Genomic DNA, 19,196 nt, shown 5'->3' with positions numbered 1-19,196 from the left:
ATTAGGGAGCGGCGTGCATGGAGTGACAGGGATTCGAAACATGATTGGGGAGAGTCGGGCAATGTCGTCTGCGTGCATCGTTGTGGCGGAGTGACGAGTGAACGGGGGGGGGGGGTCCTCGGCTTGTCGAGGTCCTCTGCTCGTTGCGCACTTGGCCGGCTCGAGGTGTAGCAGCTCTCGCGCCGCAGCGAGGAGACTCCGTTTGCGAACTGTCTGATTTTCGCGCAGGGCCCTCTTGGACAATAAAAAAAAGCAAATCTCGACTCGCGCCTCCCCGGGTAAACGAGGGATATTATACTCTTTAGTTCTATTCGGTACAGTCACGTCGGTATACAATAAAACAAATTAAATCGCGACGTTTCGATTGCAACACAAGCAATCATCATCAAGTGGGAAAACAACAGCAAGATTTGTTTTTTGCTGAAGTGAGAGAGAGATGCCGTGGTAAGAGGTTATATAGGTAAAGAGAGGGGGGAGGAGCAAGGGAGGGGGTGACTTTACCGAAAGAACCTAAGAGTATGGATCCCTGCAGTCACGAAAACTTCAAATCTAGATTGAGGGAAATGATAACAACCGTCGAGGGCGAGTCCGTCACACGTGATGCACAGGGTAGAGCGGCGGAGTGAGCCTGCAGGTGTCTCAAGGCATCACCTGCACAGGTTGGTTGGGGTGGGGGGGGGGAGACGGAGTCGTGCGGCGAGGCTCGGGGTCTCGACATGCGTGTCGCGCCTCCGTGCTCGCGAGATGGTTCGAGTCAAGCCGGACACAGCAGCGCACGTGGACGTGTGTCAGGACCCCAGCTTCCAGGGGCGTGAGGAGCACGCGCTGCCACCGATCGAGCGACAACTCGGAGTGAGACAGAGAGAGAGCGAGTCGCGTCCAGACAAAAACACCACGCAGAGGAGGCCTCTTCACCAGGGAGCCCTCCGAACCACCTCATCGCCCGGCCTCCACGCGTCAGGAGATGAAGCTCTTGCCTCGACGAGGATTATGTTTGCAACGCGCTGGAGACGACCTCGCAGCGACGACGGATCCCAGCGGAACAGAGAATTGTCACAGCAGAAATGATGTATGATGAAACAAAACAGAATCACCGTGCAGTGGCCGTCTCTCCACCTTCACCAAACCGCACCTCAGATGAGCGCGTTTGGCAACGTACGGCGCGAAAGAAGTTCAACATTTATTTTGTTCAAACGCAAATTAAATCCTGATGCAGCGCCAGCGCACCGGATGATTGCTAAACCACAGTCCGTGTCAACCTTACGGGAGAGCACGTGCGTGCCACGTGACTGACGCAAGAGGAGCCGCCGCTCACAATCAACCAATCGGCGAGCCCCCCGTCCCCCTCCTCCCCCTCCCTCCCTATGTCGCTCGGCACGCGTTGCGCAATCATCGCGATCCGAGTTTGGATTCGGAACTGGAGGCGCGGTGGCTCACGGGAAGACTTCGCATCCCCTGGGCCGGGGTCGTGGCGGTTCTGAGTAGACGGCGTGCTGGTGCTCAGTCATCATCGCTAAACCGTATTGATTTTAAATGTAATATCGCCTCCACTTGGGGGGGGGGGGGTAATCACAACATTTGTACACTCGAATAAAATGCAAAGACAGTGGAGTAATATTTCAAGTAAAAATCATGACAAAATAGTGAGTCTTGGCACTCCACTCCTAAACACACCGAGGCTCGCAGCGTTGCCGAACCACGAGCCGGCAATGCGTTCCAGATCCTTGCGGCAACGCTTGAGAAGGCCTTCAAGAAGGCCCTCACCCTCACCCGGCGTCGAGCGCAAGAGCCGAGGCTGTGAGGGTCGCAGCAAGGCGTAATTATAGTACATTTTGGGGGGGATATTCAAATATGCTCAAAATGTCCCCCTCAATATATTGCTATAAAATCGATTTCTGTTTATTCGATGGTGGTTATGGTTGTACTTTATTAATCCCTAATCTCTGCCATCACATACAATGAAACAAGAAAAGGTAAAAAAAAACAGCAATGTAATACAATACACTATTAGACATTGTAAAAAAATAAATTAAAAGTCCATCCTTTGTGTTTGTGATTTTTAAAAATATATATATTAGGCAGGAAATTCGTTTTCAAATTTAGATTTTTTTTCTGGGGGGTGACCCCAGACCCCCTGGAAGTTTTGGTCCCCCCCAATGTTGACTCCATGGCTACGGCCTTGGGTAGCAGCGGGTCCTGCTCCGAAGAGCGTAGCGCATAAACCCCAGTCCTATGACAGATCAGTCGGACCCGCAGGTACACAAGTGCAAGACCACGCAGAGCTTTATAGACCAGAAGAATGGCTAACTTATACCGGGATGTGAAAGCTTACTGGAAGCCAGTGCAGGTCGCGGAGAGCGCGGAGTGCTGTGGCAGAAACAGCAGCAGCGGCGGTGGCGGCCTCATTATTATCGGGCGTGAGTGATTAGCGCTCAGAGGTGGATGACGCATGTCGCCCGGCCGAAGCGAATCCATCCCATGCCTTGCGTCCTTACCCCGTGACCGTCGCCGCTGCCGCGTTAACCACGACAAGATTATTGCTGCGAAAATACATCGGGAGGAGCGGCGGCGGCGGCGGTGGCGGCGAAGTGGTGAGCGCACAGCGGCTACAAAGCCGGCGACCCGGGTTCGTTTGCGCGGCCACAGCCAACATCAGTGGCGAGTGATGTCTGAACTGCTCCTACCCCCACCCACCCCGCCCCCCTCACTTTTACCATTTTGCCTGGGTAAGTATGGTCAATAAACCCGCACGACCGCCACTAGACAGGGTCGGCACAGCGCCCTAAATGATTGATTGATGAATGTGGACATGGGAATGAGGCCCACGTGGGACGTGAATAAGGCCCACGTGATGCGGGAATGAGGCCCACGTGGGACGGGAATGAGACCCACGTGGGACGGGAATGAGGCCCACGTGGGACGGGAATGAGACCCACGTGGGACGGGAATGAGGCCCACGTGGGACGGGAATGAGACCCACGTGGGACGGGAATGAGGCCCACGTGGGATGGGAATGAGGCCCACGTGGGACGGGAATGGGGCCCACGTGGGACGGGAATGAGGCCCACGTGGGATGGGAATGAGGCCCACGTGGGACGGGAATGGGGCCCACGTGGGACGGGAATGGGGCCCACGTGGGACGGGAATGAGGCCCACGTGGGATGGGAATGAGACCCACGTGGGACGGGAATGAGACCCACGTGGGATGGGAATGAGGCCCACGTGGGACGGGAATGAGACCCACGTGGGACTGGAATGAGACCCACGTGGGATGGGAATGAGACCCACGTGGGACGGGAATGAGGCCCACGTGAGACTGGAATGAGACCCACGTGGGATGGGAATGAGACCCACGTGGGACGGGAATGAGACCCACGTGGGACGGGAATGAGACCCACGTGCGACGGGAATGAGGCCCACGTGGGACGGGAATGAGGCCCACGTGGGACGGGAATGAGACCCACGTGGGACGGGAATGAGACCCACGTGGGACGGGAATGAGACCCACGTGGGACGGGAATGAGACCCACGTGGGACGGGAATGAGACCCACGTGGGACGGGAATGAGGCCCACGTGAGACGGGAATGAGACCCACGTGGGACGGGCGAGAGCCGCGCACGTGATCGCGGCGTCGATCCAAGACGTTTAGTTTGCGAGCGCACGTTCAGCCAGGTACCGTTATCTGTTGCCGCAATTGACGCGTTGAGTAGCGGTGACGGTGGTGGTGGAATGAGCGGGGGCACACGAACTCTCCTCCCCCTTCCATGGGACCCTGGGCCCGACAATTTAAATGTTAGAGAGCCCCCTCCACCCCCTCCACGCATAACGCTGGGGTTAGGAAGCATTAACCGCTGCGTGGCGCCGAGATCAGCGCTGTCAGCAGCGAGGCTGGCGGGGCCTCCGACACCGCTGATACCCCGCGTCAGCCTCCCCCCTCTCCATTATCTCACTGTGTCAACTGTGTCAGTGCTGCCAGAAATATTCACGTGGGCAGCGAAAGTTCCGCCGTGGATAGACAGACGCGTGTGTGTGTGTGTGCATTTTCCAGTACTCTTGTCAATCCACTGCTGGATGAGGGTCTCCCCACGCCGTGCGGATATTGGGGGGGGGGGGGGGGGTAGGTGGAGGGATATTTGACCATACTTCACACTTCTCAGTGCGGATTTGAAGGCGAGCATAGACGTTGGAGCGAAGTACAGCACAACAATCTGCTGCACTGCTCCGTGCTGCCAATGTAGACCCTCGCAAGCCTATAGCACATGTTTGTCGTCCTTCCCCCGCACCTTTGGCTACGTACGGTGCGAAAGAAGTTCTACATACATACACCTCGTGTCGTGCCAGCGCGAGGCTTTTAAATAATTTAAATGAAATAGTGGCGACATTCTACAGGAATGTTCAGAGTACACGTGGGTGTAACGAGGTGTAATTAATCGAGGTTCGCGTGCAGGACAGAATTACGATGCTAATGAGGCTCAAACTGTACGTCACTATGTATTTTGGGCGAATTGGGGTGAGCGGAACTGTAGACAGCAGAACGGGTCTCCAGTCTGCGCCTCTCTGCGAGTCGATACCTCGAACGACGAACAGAAGAGCAGGGGCACTGCTCGCTTCGAGCATTCGCCGATCCACCAGCAAACTCCCACCCTCCACGTTGGCTCAATCACCCACCTGGGACACGGAACAAACGAAACACCGCCGATCGATCAATTCCTTCTCTGCGTGCGAAAGACGACGCTCGCAGTGGGAATCGATACAAACGAGGCGGTGAAAGCGAGACGAAAACAACCGGTGCCCCTGTTCCATCTACGCGGTCAGACCCGTGCCGTTTTTGGGGTTTTGCCTTCATTGGGACTCTTCGGGAGTCACAGACGGAGGCGAGGAGCACAGGGGCAGACGGTACGGGTGAAGGGCCCAGGGCTCAGACACCGACGCACGGAGTGGCAGTGATCAAGGCAGTGCCGTGGTGCGCGGGGATATCGTGGCAAATAACACTGGACTTTTGCAGCTGTTTTATACAAATGTCAGGGTGCTGATTCCAAATCTGATCTCAGATTTGCTCTATCAGATCTCATTTTTATGCTATCGGCATACCCCATTTTCATTGATTTTACCCGAAATTAACTCTGTCACTTATGATTGCAAGTTGTTGCGAGTCAGTGACTGCTTTAGTGTTAAAATATGGTGCTGTCTTTTTAGGATAGTGTGTTTATAATATCGACATTTACTTAATATTTTTCTTCTGGAGTGTTTATTAAAAATGCAATATTTGATATCTCAAAAACCTGATGCGATAGACAAAAACTGATGCCAGATTTGGAATCAGCACCCAAAATTACCTCAAAACCGTTGGAATACCTTATGCCAGAAAAAGTGTGTTGACCAGTGTAATTAGATTCGTAACGTCGAACGGATTTATGCTGGCTTGAGTGTCACATTCCAGGGGGGCTCATGGAGGTGTCAGTGACTTAGATCAAGGTAGAACGTTCGGTCGAGCCTGGCCTATTAAAAGAAATGAATTCAACGTTACCGCGAATTTATCGGGACACATATTCTAAAACGTCACGTGGATTTTCGGATTCTATTTGTGAGCAACAGACTCGGGCATATTTGTGCCAGAGTTCAGCATTGTGTTCCTCCTGGGACATCGATAGAATGTTGCATCCATCATTCCCGCGGAACACCTCTCGATGGACACACGCGTATCGGATGACGTAAACAACGGACGGAACGTCATCGGCCCCGGGGGGTGGGGGGTGACGGACGCGCTGCTCCCGATTCGCAGCGAACATGGAGGACGCGGCAAGTTGCATCTCCTGACAGGTGGCACCGCCGCGGGTGAGACACGCGGCGGCGGGCATGGCGCGTGTCCACGTGGCGCCGTGCGCCTCAAGGTCGCGACTCTCTCGCTCTGCCAAACCAGCACCGGGGGGAGAGGGCAGAGAGAGCTTGGAGAAAGTGCAGGACCACCCGAACCCCCCCCCCCTACCATGCCCCCGTTAGAGACCAGGTTTGAATCGTTGAACCATGAAGAGATGTGACCATGAACTTTCTTCACACACATGCCCGAGTCCTCGCTGCACCTGCTCGATCACTGATTGGATTGGGAGCGTCACGCACAGATCACAGAGGAGAGAGGCATCGGCCTCTGTGACCCCGGGTGGCCTAAGGGGTCACCATTTTTTTGCACCGTGGACCGCATCGTAGCACCGCTTCCCGCTTCAATCGCTCCCTTGTGAGTGCCTCAGCGAAGTCTAGTCGCACGGGTCTCCAGTCTGCACCTCCCTGCGAGTCGATACCTCGAACGACGAACGGCAGTGCAGGGCCACTGCCCGCTTCGAGCATTCGCCGACCCACCAGCAAACTCCAACCCTCCCCGTTGGCTCAATCACCCACCTGGGACACGGAACAAACGAAACGCCGCCGATCGATCAATTCCTTATCCGCGACGCTCGCAGTGGCATCCATTCGCCGCTCGGCCCTCACTAAAGGTTAGACTGAGGTCACCCCGCGCCGGCGCGCGTGCGCACTCGCGTCGACCTCTCTCAAAAGTCAGCCGCGACATTTCGCCCGTCCGTCGCACGGAGTAGAGCCCCCCCCACCACCTCCCCCCACCACCACCACCACCCCGCCCCCCTCCCCGTGGGCCCTCGTGGCGCGCTGTCGCCGTGATTGTGCGCGGAGCTCTCGTGGTTATTCATAGCCTCCTCTCGGCATTGTTTATGGGTCCTTGTGCCCGGGCATCGGGCACCGGGGATGGAGGGGGTGATGATGAAGGGGGGGGGGGCGTTGGGGGCGGTGGGCGCCTCTCTCTAATATGGTCAAACTATGCGCGCGGCGGTCGCTCCAGCGGGCCGCGAGGGCCCCCTCTTATAAGCAGCGCCGAGCCGCGTATCTCCACTGCTGCCCTGGTCGCCCGCAGACATGGAGTTGGTAGGTGCCGTGGCGCCGGCTCTGCGTCCCCTCGCCTCTCTCACCTGGACTCGTCGTGGTGGCGCAGCGCCCTTACCCTCTCTCCTCTTTGTCTGTTTCGTAGCAGGAGGAACAGCTGACCGAGGAGCAGCGCAACGGTAGGGAGCGGTGCCGCCACGGAGCCCCGGGGCGCGCACTCGCTCGCTCGCACCCGCGACTCACCTGAACCTCACCTGAAACCCACCTTGAGCCTCACTTTAACTTCACCCGCGACTCACCTGAACCTCACATGAAACCCACCTTGAGCCTCACTTTAACTTTACCCGAGCCACACCTGAACCTTGCCTGGAAATTCACCTAAAGCCTCGCCTGACCCTAACTTTAACTTCGCCTGAGTTGTCACTGTAACTTCACCCGAGCCTCACCCGAGCCTTACCTGGGCGGGCATCACGAGCCGATGGAAGCCCGGGCACGAGGTCCATGTGGGATAGGGGAGGGAGCGCAGAGTGGCGCTCTCCGCCGGCTGGGATTGAGTGGGATGATGAGTGGGATGATGAGAGGGATGATGAGAGGGATGATGAGAGGGATGATGAGAGGGATGATGAGAGGGATGATGAGAGGGATGATGAGAGGGATGATGAGAGGGATGATGAGAGGGATGATGAGAGGGATGATGAGAGGGATGATGAGAGGGATGATGAGAGGGATGATGAGAGGGATGATGAGAGGGATGATGAGAGGGATGATGAGAGGGATGATGAGAGGGATGATGAGAGGGATGATGAGAGGGATGATGAGAGGGATGATGAGAGGGATGATGAGAGGGATGATGAGAGGGATGATGAGAGGGATGGTGCAGATTGGGATGATGAGAGGGATGAGAGGGATGGGAAGACGAGAGAGGAAGGCACAACGCGCCGTTTCATCCGCGCTCTTCCCGAGTGCACGCTGCCTGGCACGCGCGGCTTTCAAGGCTGTGCGCTGGGGAAACAAAGGCGGCCTGGTGGGACTCCCGCTCGCTCGTCCTTCCTCGCCCGGGCCCCACCGCGTGCCGGAATGAACGCCACTCGGGTCCCGCTGTTGCGCCAGGAGGCGACGCTGAGTGGGGCGCGAGGTAGCCGCGGGGTTTAGAGCCGCGGGTGGCGGCGCGCGCCTGCGCCGATCTCTGCGGGGCGCGCGCGCGCGTCAAAGTGCCCCGCCCCCCTCCTCCTCCTCCCCCGGTGTGTGATGAACGGATGGGCCCGAGCCGGGTGCCGTCCCCTGACGCGGAGTTGACTCTCCGTAGCCAGCGGATTGCCGAGCGACGCTGAGGGTCGCCCGGACCCCGCGGTGGCTCGGTTCACGGTTCGACTCCAGCCCGCAGCCCCGAGTATTACTTCGGCGTGGAATAACCGAAGCAGTGATAGTAATACTAATAATACGAATACCACCACGACTACTACTGCTGCTGCTGGTGGTGGTGGTGGTGCGCGTCGTCTGCTGCTTCACGCTGAATGTTGAAGAGCCCGTGACGTTATTTCGCAAGAGGAGGCCAATGCGTGCCCGCGTCAGGGTCCAAATGGGGCAAACTTGAAGATGTGACCGCAAACGGCTCAATTGGGATACTACACGAGCAGAAGTTACAATCATTGCCCCCTTCCTGGCAGAATAATGACACCACAGGTCCACTCGTGCAAAATGAGGCTCCGATACCTTGGTCTCTTGAGTGCTCGCCTGGTTGAACAAATGCACCCGAAGCTTCGCTTAGAAAAAACCTCAACTCCTCGTGCCTGAATGCATTTAATTCAACAACAACAACAAGAGATGAAGGGTGAACGTGAAGCTCTCCCCGTGCAACAAGCCGGAAGGTGCTTCGCTAAGGACGCATCGCCCTGTCCGCATTCCCGATCTGTAAACGAACTTGTAGCTGATTCAGCGGCGACTCCTGCAACACAGACGTGGATGGGAGCAAGTGGATACGATGCTGCTGATGATGTGGATGATGATGCTGATAATGGTGGTGATTATGATGATGGTGGATGATGATGGTGATGATGATGATGGTGGATGATGATGATGATGGTAATGATGATGCTGATGATGAGGCTGATGATGATGGGGATTATGATGATGGTGATTATGATGATGGTGATGGATGGTGGTGATGGTTTCGGTGATGCTGTTCGGGAGCCTCAGTGAAGCGCTGCGCTAGAAATCCGACGAACAGAGTTCGACTCCAGATCACGGCCGACACCAGTGACGATTATATGCAACCGGTCCTGGGCCTCCCCTAGGTCGACTCAGCCTCAAATGAGTACCTGGTGCGGCGTGTAAGCACGGCATCACCTCGTGTGCCGTGCCGGCCTTCAGAGGCGCTAGTCGCTTACAGCAGCTATTGCAGGCTATGCGGGGGGTGGGGGGGTAGGGATCTTTATCGTCGGTGATGCTGCTGATGATCGTGATGATGATGGGGTGGTCGTCGTCGTGTGGCGCGAGGCAGAGTTCAAGGCCGCCTTCGAGATGGTGGTGCAGGAGAGCGAGGACGGCCGCCTGAGCTGCCGCGAGCTCGAGAGCGTCATGCGCATGCTGGGACAGAGCCCCTCGCCAGAGGAGCTCGCCGCCATGATCGACGAGTTCGACGAAAACGGTGAGAGCTGTGGCTAGTGACGACATTGTGACGACATTATCAGTGGTGTAGTGACGACATTATCAGTGGTGTAGTAACTACATTATCAGTGGTGTAGTAACTACATTATCAGTGGTGTAGTGACGACATTATCAGTGGTGTAGTAGCTACATTATCAGTGGTGTAGTAGCTACATTATCAGTGGTGTAGTAACTACATTATCAGTGGTGTAGTAACTACATTATCAGTGGTGTAGTAACTACATTATCAGTGGTGTAGTGACGACATTATCAGTGGTGTAGTAGCTACATTATCAGTGGTGTAGTAGCTACATTATCAGTGGTGTAGTGACTACATTATCAGTGGTGTAGTGACTACATTATCAGTGGTGTAGTGACTACATTATCAGTGGTGTAGTGACTACATTATCAGTGGAGTCGTGACTACATTATCAGTGGCGTAGTAACTACATTATCAGTGGAGTCGTGACTACATTATCAGTGGTGTAGTAACTACAGAATCAGCTCAGGGGGTACGGAAATTGGTCACGTGGGGCCCCAATATTTGGTTTGTCTCGCACGGTCGCACCCTCGACGCATTGAAATATCGCGGCTCCTCTTGCCCTCACCACATCATCGTTACGCTCACGGTCTCGAACATTTAACACTGTAGGAGGCGCTCCGTCTTCAAAAAATGCAGCCACCACAGCTCCGTAGCAGTTACCTCTTTGTAATATTACGTTACCGCTCGAACTGAATTGAAATACAGTACAACGTGGAACTTAAATGGAAGCATTTTCATAAAACATGAATCTAATGGTGGTTGGCACGGGGTGGGGGGGCAACTCGTAGCTTTGGCTAGGGGGTGCCCAGATATGAGGGCACAAAGACAAAGATCCCCCGTATCGTCGTTGACAGGCTGTAGGGGCACCTACTGTTAGCGAGCAACTATGAAGACCGCAGTAGCACACGAAGAGGGTGGGTGGCCAGCACCACGCCCGGCCGCCTTTGTCTTCCTAGCGGTGATGTTGATGCATAGCACCAGCTATTCATTTTGAAGCTGAGATGATCTAGCAGAGGCCCAGAACAGGGTTCAGATAATTGTCACTTATGTTGGCCGTGAGCGGGAATCGAACCCGGGTCGCCCCGTTTGTCACGCAGCGTGCTAATCACTATATCACCACTCCGCACAACAACCGCCATTTCCCACAAAGTGACAGTGACGTCACCACGATGCTTGTGCCAGGCCATGTGCACCTTGAGGCCACGTGAAGTGTCGAACGCCCGCTGGCAGGAGGTCACGGGGCAGACCCAGGTGCCACGGGTCGACTGACTGAGATGACTGGCTGATGCACCACCTGTGCCCTCTACTGTGCCAACTTGCTGTGCTTTAGCCACCCAGCGCTCCGCTCGTTGTTGTGAGCGTCGCTCCTCCGCCCTCCGTTGTTGTTGGAGGGCGACTGCCTCCAACTGCCCAGTAGAATCCTTCACGAGCCTCCTCCACAGAGGCCGATCTTGACACCGCTGGTACCAGTCATCGGCAAGTCCACTCAGCTCCACGTCCTCCTGTGCTACATCACTCCATCTCTTCTCTAGCCTGTGCTGCGCCCGTTTTGCCCCCTCGATCCCGCCGAACAAAACCTGTTTAGGCATGCGGTGGCTGGGCATGCGGGCTACATGACCCAGCCAACGCAGCCTTGCCTGTCGGAGGAGCTCACCGATGGGACTTTGTCCAGATCTTTCAAGGATTTGTGAGCTCCTCACACAATCCAGCCTGGTTAAACCCAGGATGGATCGTAGGCAGGCCAGCCTAAAGGTTTCTAACCGGTGAAGATGTTCCATTAGGGAGGTCCACGTTTCGCAAGCGTAGAGAAGGGAGGGAATGACCGTGGCCGAGAAGACCTGAAAATTCGTGCGGAGTGATAGACCAGGTAGCTTCCACACAGCGTTACGCAACCGATGAAAAGATAATGCCGCTCAACTAATTCGGAGTGAGACCTCTACTGTTAAATCGGAGCCGGTCATGAGCACCCTGCCAAGGTATGGGAAACTCTCCACTCTCTCTACAACTACCCTACCACAAATTGGGAGTTGTGGGGGTGGAGTGTCCGATGGTACAAAATACCCAGGCAGGTGCTTAGTTTTGTTGGTGCTGATGGTAAGGCCCCACCTCTTGGTGGCAAGCTCCAGGTTCAGCAGCAGCGCCTCTAACTCTTCATCTGAGTGAGCAGCAATTACCAGATCATCGGCATACATAACGTGGTTGAGCAATAGGGAGCCATCCCTTGACTGCACCCGGGCATCGATCAGCCTCGCATTGTATCTGTACCAGATGGAAATTCCTCCGGTACAGCTATTGAAGGCTTCACAAACTACGTGGTCAAAATAGATGTTAAATAATGTGGGAGCCAGAGGCCATCCCTGTCGCACCCCAAGGTGTACAGGGAATGTCTCTGACTCCTGGTCACGTTGTTTTACCCTGGCCCACTCACCATCATGTAGGTCCTTAAGGATCATGAGCAGAGGGTCAGGGACTCTGAAAGCACGAAGAACAACCCAGAGCCCAGGCCTAGTGATGGTATCATAGGCCTTGACCAGGTGAATAAAGCAGAGATGTAGGTCTTTTTGGAATTCCCTAGCAGACGGACAGAAAATATGGCATCTGTGCAGCACCGCCCTTTCCTGAAACCGCATTGGGGCTTTGCAAGCCTCTCCTCAGCGTGCCTAGCAAGGCGATATTGAATAATCCTTGCCAGGACCTTTCCCAACACACTGTGGAGTGAGATGCCCCTGTAGTTAATACAGTCTGTGCGTTCCCCCTTCATCCCCACTTTGTCCCACGTTGTTTTCCTGGGTGAGGGATTTCCCCTCCCCCAGGACCTCATAGAAATGCTCGGCAAATCTGCAAACCTGTTCTTGGGGGTCGGAGATTGGATCACCGTTATTTCCCCGAATGATGGTAGTAGGTGTGGCGCTGCAGGTTACTTTTTTGATGGAGTTAAAGAGCGATTTGTGATCGCGGGCCACTGAGGCAGATTCCATCTGTTCAGCATCCCGCGACCACCACTCATCCTTGCAGCGCCTCACGGCTCTCCAAACTTCCGAGCGAAGGCTGCGGTAAGCCTCCTCATTCTCCAACGTGGGATGCTGTAGCCGATGACAGTGGGCCTGTTGCTTTTTCTCAGCCAGCTTGAACACCTCCTCTGTCAGCCAGGGTCTCTGGGGAGGTCTGGACCGTGTACCCAAAGCAGCCATGGCAGCTGCATGAGCCACAGTGCTAAATCTCGCCCATTTCCCCTCGACATCAGGGGGAGTGGGGGACGATGCCAACCCCAGCCGCAATTGATGATGAAATTCTCGCTTGCAACTTTCATCAGCTAGTTGAGACCATGCCACCAAGGGTTTGAATGGGGTCATGGGTGTACACCCACCACCGAAGTGGAAGAATGGTAGGCGCATCCTAGAGATGACAAGTCGATGGTCAGTGGGCAGATCAGCTCCACGGTAGGTCCTGGTGTCAAGGACATTGGCCCGCATCCGCTGTTTCGTCACTACGTAGTCCAGCAGATGTTCTTGCTTGGACCTGGCATGCATCCATGATGTTGTGTAGATGAACCGTTGCCAAGACAGCGTGTTGGTAATTACAAGCCCATGGGCTGCACAAAAGTCTAGGAGCCTGCTACCATTATTATTGAGCTGATCTGGCCCATGCCTTCCAATCACTCCAGACCAGGTGCCAGCATCATGACCAACTCGGGCATTAAAGTCACCAAACTAGATGATTCTATCCCAAGGGGCCACTTTAGCCAACACCTGTGACAGGAGGTCAAGGACGGCATCTGACTCATCAGCCTTGCCTGCATCCCTCCACTGATGTTCATCTTCGGTGGGGGCATAAGTAACCACGACCACCACTCCTTGCCTCTGGTTGATGGGAAGGTGAGCCCAAAGTTGCCTGGGGTTTACAGCTTCCCACACCTCACCGCCACACTCCCACTCCCTTCATTCTTTTGTTCAGAAGAAGAGCCACACCCTGTTGTTTGGCAGTCTCCTGCCGCGGATAGAGGACTGTCCACCCCTCATGATGGCAGGAGCCAGAGCCGATCCCCTGGACCTCCTAAATACCGCAGATATCCAAGCGGTACCGGTCCAGCTCCCGGCAGAGGAGTGACAGCCTCTCCTCCGCAGTGAGCATTGGTACGTTCCACGTGGCCACCCGCAGTAGTTTTTTGCTATTTCTGGAGGAACCACAAGGGGAAGGATTCCATCTCCAGGCTCCGGCAAGTAGAGTTTGGCCAGGAGACGTCATAGACGCAAGGCTCCCCGGGGCTTCTGGCACAAGCTTAGCTTGTGTTGCCTTCGAAACGTCGTGGTTTATTATTTTATTTCTATTATTATTTCTATTAATTGTATTATTTTTATTTTTTATATCTTTTATAATTTTTTTATTTTTACCTACGTGACTTTACCGAAAAAAACCTAAGAGTATGAATCCTTGCTGTCACGAAAGCTTCAAATCTAGGATGGATATTCTTTCCGTGGTTTAGTGGTAATTATTTGTAGGTGGCGTGTTTACCAGCCCCTAGCACCTGCCCAGAGCCCCCTTTGGCCGCTGTGGTGGCGACGAACCCCATGTGGGGAATGACCAATCGAAATTGGCCCTCCCTCTATGGTACTGCTCACCACAGCGTTACCATCCGCACCAACGAGGAGATAAGGGGTTGCTTTGCTGGACCAAACACACACACACACACGTACACACAAACAAATACAGACACACATGTACACACACACACGTACACACAAACATAGACACACACATTCGCAAACACAGACACACACTCGTACACACAAACACAGACACACGCGTGTACACACACACACGCGCGCACCCCACACACTGAGATCGGGCGTGTGCCCCGCGTGCTCCCAGGCACGGGCACCATCGGCTTTGAGGAGTTCCTGGAGATGATGGTGAGGTGCATGAAGGAGGAGGGGAAGGGCAAGTCCGAGGAAGAGCTCAGCGACCTCTTCCGCATGTTCGACAGGTGACGGGCACAGCAGCGGCACGCACGCGGCGGTTGCGGCGGCGGTAGTGGTGATTGCGGTTTGTGGCGGTGGTGATCGTGATTGTTGTGGTGGGGGCGATCGTGGTGGTGGTGGTGGTGATCGTGGTGGTGGTGGTGGTGGTGGTGGTGATCGTGGTTGTGGTGGTGGTGATTGTGATTGTGGTGGTGATCGTCGTTGCGGTGGTGGTGATCGTGATTGTGGTGGCGATCGTGGTTGTGGAGGTGATCGTGGTTATGGTGGTAGTGATCGTGGTTGTGGTGATCGTGATTGTGGTGGCGATCGTGGCTATGGTGATCGTGTTTGTGGTGGTGGTGATCCTGGTTGTGGTGGTGATCGTGTTTGTGGTGGTGGTAGTAGTCATGGTGATCGTGGTTATGGCGGTCGTGGTATTTATGGTGGTGGTGGTGGTTGTGATGGTTGGTTATGGTAATCATGTGGATAAGTGCGCTGGTGCTCGGGATGATGGCCTTTGTGGTGATGATGATGATGATGATTAGGACCGTGACCATGATGACGATGACAGTGATAAAAATAGAAATCATTCCACACGGAAGGAATTCTTGCTCCGAGACTGGGTCTCACGCTCGCGTATAAAGGCGTGAGCCGTGAGTCGTGACCCTGGCTCGCGACCCCGCAGGAACTCGGATGGGTACATCGACCTGGAGGAGCTCAAGGGGATGCTGGAGCAGACGGGGGAGAAGGTGGGCGAGGAGGACGTGCAGGCGCTCATGAATGATGGAGACAAAAACAAGGACGGGCGAATCGACTATGACGGTAGCTGCCTGCAGGAGGAGGCCACCTCGCACCGTGCACTGACACCCTCCACTTTGTGTACAGAACCGTGCCTCTTAAACAGTGAACCCCACACCTGACCCCCTCTCAACCCCCCCCGCCCCCCCCCCCACCCCGGTGCGTTCGTCAGTCAGTGGCTCAATCTCACGTGGGGATCCTTTATAGCTGTCTCGACCCCTCGCCAAGAAATGGCCATGACAGCACGATGCTGGCGAAACGAATTGAGAGTTTCGTTTGGGAAGTCTGTAGCTTGGGTAGATATGGGAGCCGATGTACTCCAGGAGGTTGTGGAGCTGAGTTGACTTGCCGATGACCGGTGCCAGCGGTGTCAAGATCGGCCTCTGTGGATGAGGATTAGTGAAAGACGCTGCTGGGCAGTTTGGAGGCAGCAACAACGGAGGAGGGCAGAGGAGCAACGCCCACAACAACGAGCGAAGCGCCGCCGGGTGCATAAAGCGCAGAGAGTTGGCACAGTAGGGGGAGCACAGTTGGTGCATCGGCCAGTCATCTCGGTCAGCCAACCCATAGCATCTGGGTCTGTTCCATGACCTCCTGCCAGCGCAACTTAGACGCTTCACGTGGCCTCAAAGTGCACCTAGGATGGTCCAAAGTGCCATGGTGACGTCACCACCACTTATTGGCGAATGGTGGTTGTTGTTGTTGTGGGTCTCTATGTAAGCCATTGGTGGCCAAGGCTGAGACTATGAACTCGCTATGCTCGAGAACGCCTCCTAAAGAGGGTCAGTGCCATGGCCCTGTGGGCAGAGCAACCGCCTCTCATTTGCAGAGGCTCAGGGATTTGGAGACATGAAGGCCCCCCCCCCCTCCCCCCCAGTTAACATTACGGCGCCCGTTCAGCCTAAAGTAAACACTACGCTCCGTCTGCTTTACGGTGGTGGACTTCATCAAGATCCAATGAGGTCAATTTTGAAGAGGAGGCCATCGTGTGCCGGCGTCATGGTCCAAGTTGACCAACCTCACAATTCACTTGAGAATCACGGAAATCGCACCCCCACCGCCCCCACCTCCCTCTGCTGCAAACAGTTGGAAGGGATCTCCTGAAAATCAAAACTAGGAGTCGTAAGACTCAGCGGGTCTCTCGTGGGTAAACAGGGGTGGTGACCATGATAATGGGCGGGCTGAGACTGACTGGCATTCTCCAGCAGTGCCGGCTCCAATCCAGCTCTAATCCCGGCTCCAACCCTGGTTCCAATACCGGCTCCAATCCTGGCTCCAATCCACGGCTCCAAACCGGCTCCAAACCGGCTCCATTCCCAGCTCCATTCCTGGTTATAATCCTGGCTCCAATCCCGGCTCCATTCCTGGCTCCATTCCTGGCACCAACCCAGCTCCATTCCCGGCTCCAATCCCGGCTCCAATCCCAGCCCCATTCCCGGCTCCATTCCTGGCTCCATTCCAGGCTCCATTCCTGGCTCCAATCCCGGCTCCATTCCCAGCTCCATTCCTGGCTCCAATCCCAGCTCCATTCCCGGCTCCATTCCTGGCTCCTATCCCGGCTCCAATCCCGGCTCCATTTCCGGCTCCATTTCCGGCTCCATTCCTGGCTCCAATCCTGACTCCATTTCCTGCTCCAATCCCAGCTCCATACCCGGCACCATTCCCAGATGCAACCTGGCTCCTATCTCGGCTCCAATCCCGGCTACAATTCCAGCTCCATTCCCAGCCCCAATCCCAGCTCCATTCTCGGCTCCATTCCCGGCTCCATTCCCGGCTCCATTCCCGGCTCCATTCCCGGCTCCATTCCCGGCACCATTCCCAACTCCATTCCAGGCTCCATTCCCGGCTCTCTTCCCGGCTCCATTCCCAGCTCCATTCCTGGCTCTATTCCCAGCTCCAATCTCGGTTCCATACCCGGCTCCAACCCAGCTCCATTCCCGGCCTCCAATCCCGGCTCCATTCCCAGTTCCATCCTCAACTCCATTCTGGCTCCAATCCTGCCTCCAATCCTGGCTCCAATCTCGGCTCCAACCCGGCCCCATTTCTGGCTCCATTCCCAGCTCCAATCTCGGCTCTATTTCCGGCTACATTCCCGGCTCCAACCTGGCTCTTATCCCAGCTCCAATCCCGGCTCTATTCCTGGCTCCATTCCCGGCTCCAACCTGGCTCCTATCCCGGCTACAATCCCGGCTACAATCCCAGCTCCATTCACGGCTCTATTCCTGGCTCTATTCTTGGCTCCTATCCCGGCTACAATCTCGGCTCCAACCCGGCTCCAACCCGGCCCCATTTCTGGCTCTATTCTCAGCTCCAATCCCGGTTACATTTCTGGCTACATTCCCGGCTCCAACCTGGCTCTTATCCCGGCTCCTATCCCGGCTCCAATCCCGGCTCCAATCCCGGCTCCATACACGGTTCCTATCTACGGCTCCAAACCCAGTCCAATCCCGGCCCACCTCGGCACACGCCTCCCCGTACTGAACCCTTCCCTGGGCATTGACCCAAAAACGAACTCCTCAAGCAAGCCGCGACGCACGCATTCACTTCCCAGTTTAACACCGAGCAGGAGTATAGCAGCAGTAGGGATTTTGCGACCAATATTATCCATAATAGAGGTTTTTTTACATTAGATCGCGTAAATATAAATGTGTCGTTAAACCCACCCTCACCCGACGCAGCCAATTTGTAAGGTTTGTCACTTAAACAAAACGTGGCTGATTCATTGCCAGTTCAGCACACGGCGATTGTGTGTTGGAGAGTGAACCCACTACAGCATTTACAATTCGAGGACCATGATATTTCGCCGGTAATTACAACAACCAGCATCATCAGGTGAGAGTCACAGAATTGTGGAGGAATCCTCCTCTCACCACGCTGCTGCTGCTGTTGCTACCGCCGCTGCTGCCACCGCTGCTTTCAGAGTTCATCGAGTTCATGAAGGAGGTGGAGTGATCGCCGCGGAGGCGCCATGGCGAGCCTGGGGACCTCGCGCTCTGCCGCGTCTCCACGACCCCCGCGCTGACCTGCGGCCCTCTGCGGCACGCGAGAGCCACCACCACCACCACCCCACCCGCCCAGAGAGCTGGGCAGCTGACCCAGTCCCTCCCTGTCTTTCTTTGCTCACCTGGTGCAGTCAGGTGCCGTGTCGCTACTCTCAGAGCAAACTACCACCAACCCCGCGTGCGATCCTCCAACCCCCCCACCCCCCACCCCGACTTCTGCGAGGTCCCCGTGAGAAATCTGCGGTCTCGTATCCAAGAGCGCAATCAGCGAACGCGCTCCTGCAGTGGCTGCCCTGTTTCGATGGCTTCACGAGGCCACGCGGTTCAGAGTTGAAATCGATCGTGGGGATCCCTGCCGCGCTCAACCCTTCGACGCGAGTCGGGGGCCTCTCGGGTCAACCGGGCGGTGGGGCGCCTCGTTCAGCTTCGCTCGCTCCACGTGTTCGGAGCTGCTGTGCGTGACGACGTTTAAATGTAAATGTGCCCTTTGTCTACTACGCAGAGGAATAAATGTTCATGTTGTTTCATAAAACATGGGGTTGGTTTTTTGTTGATGCGGCACCACTCGGTTGATTCCTTCTCGCTAATTTCCCCACCGCCGCCACCCCCAGGCGATCGCCAGCTCACGGCGAGACGACACGAGGAGCTGTGGCGCATCAAGCGTGGGGGCAGGCAGGGGATGCCACCCCCCCTTCCCTTGGCCAAAGCTACGTGTTGAGGCCCCCTTTGACAACCACCATGAGATTTGTTTTCAACAATATTGGGGCCCCATCTGACTTATTGAGTACCCCCTGAGCTGATAATGTAGCTGCTATGCCACTGATGATGTAGTCACTATGTGATGCCGCCGCCACGAAGCC

The 19,196-nt window shown here is 55.5% G+C and overlaps 1 pseudogene across 1 annotated transcript; it reads left to right on the top strand.

The window, feature by feature from the left end:
* The first annotated feature begins 6,826 nt into the window (after positions 1-6,826).
* On the top strand, positions 6,827-18,842 carry LOC144944445 (troponin C, slow skeletal and cardiac muscles-like; annotated as a pseudogene). The gene is made up of 6 exons (XR_013639589.1): positions 6,827-6,931; positions 7,035-7,068; positions 9,390-9,536; positions 14,448-14,562; positions 15,222-15,358; positions 18,255-18,842. The product of XR_013639589.1 is annotated as a troponin C, slow skeletal and cardiac muscles-like (transcript).
* Positions 18,843-19,196: the final 354 nt, after the last annotated feature.

Source organism: Lampetra fluviatilis, chromosome 34, assembly GCF_964198595.1.
Source record: "Lampetra fluviatilis chromosome 34, kcLamFluv1.1, whole genome shotgun sequence".
Classification (NCBI taxonomy): domain Eukaryota; kingdom Metazoa; phylum Chordata; class Hyperoartia; order Petromyzontiformes; family Petromyzontidae; genus Lampetra; species Lampetra fluviatilis.
The sequence above is the reverse complement of the archived record's forward strand: the minus strand, read 5'-3'. Positions and strand labels throughout refer to the sequence as shown.